The following is a 2,500-nucleotide window of genomic DNA, read 5'->3' as shown; positions in this document are numbered from 1 at the left end:
AACTGTGATATAAGTAAAATGAAAATCTCACCGATCAATGGACCGTTGGTCTAGGGGTATGATTCTCGCTTTGGGTGCGAGAGGTCCCGGGTTCAAATCCCGGACGGGCCCAGGACTTTTCATTTTATATACATATATATTTTTTATTCTGTTTTTGTATAGATTAATAGAGTCGTAATAATCCTCGGTGGATACTGGACTCACTGTCAGTAGTTGTCGCCAAACCTCAACCAAATAGAATACACTGAAAGTACTCTTGTTAGGAGGGCTAGAACTGTGATATAAGTAAAATGAAAATCTCACCGATCAATGGCCCTTGGTCTAGGGGTATGATTCTCGCTTTGGGTGCGAGAGGTCCCGGGTTCAAATCCCGGACGGGCCCAGGACTTTTCACTTTATATACATATTTTTATTTTATTCTGTTTTTGTATAGATTAATAGAGTCGTAATAATCCTCGGTGGATACTGGACTCATTGTCAGTAGTTGTCGCCAAACCTCAACCAAATAGAATTCACTGAAAGTACTCTTGTTAGGAGGGCTAGAACTGTGATATAAGTAAAATGAAAATCTCACCCATCAATGGACTGTTGGTCTAGGGGTATGATTCTCGCTTTGGGTGCGAGAGGTCCCGGGTTCAAATCCCGGACGGGCCCAGGACTTTTCATTTTATATATATTTTTTTATTTTATGCTGTTTTTGTATAGATTAATAGAGTCGTAATAATCCTCGGTGGATACTGGACTCACTGTCAGTAGTTGTCGCCAAACCTCAACCAAATAGAATACACTGAAAGTACTCTTGTTAGGAGGGCTAGAACTGTGATATAAGTAAAATGAAAATCTCAACCATCAATGGCCCGTTGGTCTAGGGGTATGATTCTCGCTTTGGGTGCGAGAGGTCCCGGGTTCAAATCCCGGACGGGCCCAGGAGTTTTCATTTTATATATATTTTTTTATTTTATTCTGTTTTTGTATAGATTAATAGAGTCGTAATAATCCTCGGTGGATACTGGACTCACTGTCAGTAGTTGTTGCAAACCTCAACCAAATAGGATACACTGAAAGTACTCTTGTTAGGAGGGCTAGAACTGTGATATAAATAAAATCAAAATCTCACCGATCAATGGCCCGTTGGTCTAGGGGTATGATTCTCGCTTTGGGTGCGAGAGGTCCCTGGTTCAAATCCCGGACGGGCCCAGGACTTTTCATTTTATATATATTTTTTTATTTTATTCTGTTTTTGTATAGATTAATAGAGTCGTAATAATCCTCGGTGGATACTGGACTCACTGTCAGTAGTTGTCGCCAAACCTCAACCAAATAGAATACACTGAAAGTACTCTTGTTAGGAGGGCTAGAACTGTGATATAAGTAAAATGAAAATCTTACCCATCAGTGGCCCGTTGGTCTAGGGGTATGATTCTCGCTTTGGGTGCGAGAGGTCCCGGGTTCAAATCCCGGACGGGCCCAGGACTTTTCATTTTATATATATATTTTTATTTTATTCTGTTTTTGTATAGATTAATAGAGTCGTAATAATCCTCGGTGGATACTGGACTCACTGTCAGTAGTTGTCGCCAAACCTCAACCAAATAGAATACACTGAAAGTACTCTTGTTAGGAGGGCTAGAACTGTGATATAAGTAAAATGAAAATCTCACCGATCAATGGCCCGTTGGTCTAGGGGTATGATTCTCGCTTTGGGTGCGAGAGGTCCCGGGTTCAAATCCCGGACGGGCCCAGGACTTTTCATTTTATATACATATATATTTTTTTATTCTGTTTTTGTATAGATTAATAGAGTCGTAATAATCCTCGGTGGATACTGGACTCACTGTCAGTAGTTGTCGCCAAACCTCAACCAAATAGAATACACTGAAAGTACTCTTGTTAGGAGGGCTAGAACTGTGATATAAGTAAAATGAAAATCTCACCGATCAATGGACCGTTGGTCTAGGGGTATGATTCTCGCTTTGGGTGCGAGAGGTCCCGGGTTCAAATCCCGGACGGGCCCAGGACTTTTCATTTTATATACATATATATTTTTTTATTCTGTTTTTGTATAGATTAATAGAGTCGTAATAATCCTCGGTGGATACTGGACTCACTGTCAGTAGCTGTCGCCAAACCTCAACCAAATAGAATACATTGAAAGTACTCTTGTTAGGAGGGCTAGAACTGTGATATAAGTAAAATGAAAATCTCACCGATCAATGGACCGTTGGTCTAGGGGTATGATTCTCGCTTTGGGTGCGAGAGGTCCCGGGTTCAAATCCCGGACGGGCCCAGGACTTTTCATTTTATATATACATTTTTATTTTATTCTGTTTTTGTATAGATTAATAGAGTCGTAATAATCCTCGGTGGATACTGGACTCACTGTCAGTAGTTGTCGCCAAACCTCAACCAAATAGAATACACTGAAAGTACTCTTGTTAGGAGGGCTAGAACTGTGATATAAGTAAAATGAAAATCTCACCGATCAATGGCCCGTTGGTCT

The 2,500-nt window shown here is 40.6% G+C and overlaps 1 protein-coding gene and 4 non-coding genes across 5 annotated transcripts in view; all 5 read left to right on the top strand.

Annotated features, from left to right (window-relative positions):
* Nucleotides 1–2,500, top strand: part of LOC150086522 (sodium- and chloride-dependent glycine transporter 2-like) — a 63,031-nt gene that overhangs the window by 31,968 nt on the left and 28,563 nt on the right. The window lies entirely within an intron of this gene.
* TRNAP-UGG (transfer RNA proline (anticodon UGG)) lies at nucleotides 855–926 on the top strand. The gene has a single exon. It is a non-coding gene; the product is annotated as a tRNA-Pro (tRNA).
* TRNAP-UGG (transfer RNA proline (anticodon UGG)) lies at nucleotides 1,398–1,469 on the top strand. Its single transcript has one exon. It is a non-coding gene; the product is annotated as a tRNA-Pro (tRNA).
* Nucleotides 1,670–1,741, top strand: TRNAP-UGG (transfer RNA proline (anticodon UGG)). Its single transcript has one exon. It is a non-coding gene; the product is annotated as a tRNA-Pro (tRNA).
* Nucleotides 2,488–2,500, top strand: part of TRNAP-UGG (transfer RNA proline (anticodon UGG)) — a 72-nt gene continuing 59 nt past the window's right edge. Inside the window, exon 1 of the tRNA in view lies at nucleotides 2,488–2,500. This exon is cut by the window's right edge and continues 59 nt beyond it. This is a non-coding gene — a tRNA (tRNA-Pro).

This window comes from Mastigoproctus giganteus, chromosome 4 (assembly GCF_048544385.1).
Source record: "Mastigoproctus giganteus isolate SK-2022 chromosome 4, ASM4854438v1, whole genome shotgun sequence".
Classification (NCBI taxonomy): domain Eukaryota; kingdom Metazoa; phylum Arthropoda; class Arachnida; order Uropygi; family Thelyphonidae; genus Mastigoproctus; species Mastigoproctus giganteus.
Note: the sequence above shows the minus strand (reverse complement) of the source record. Positions and strands in the feature narration are given on the sequence as shown.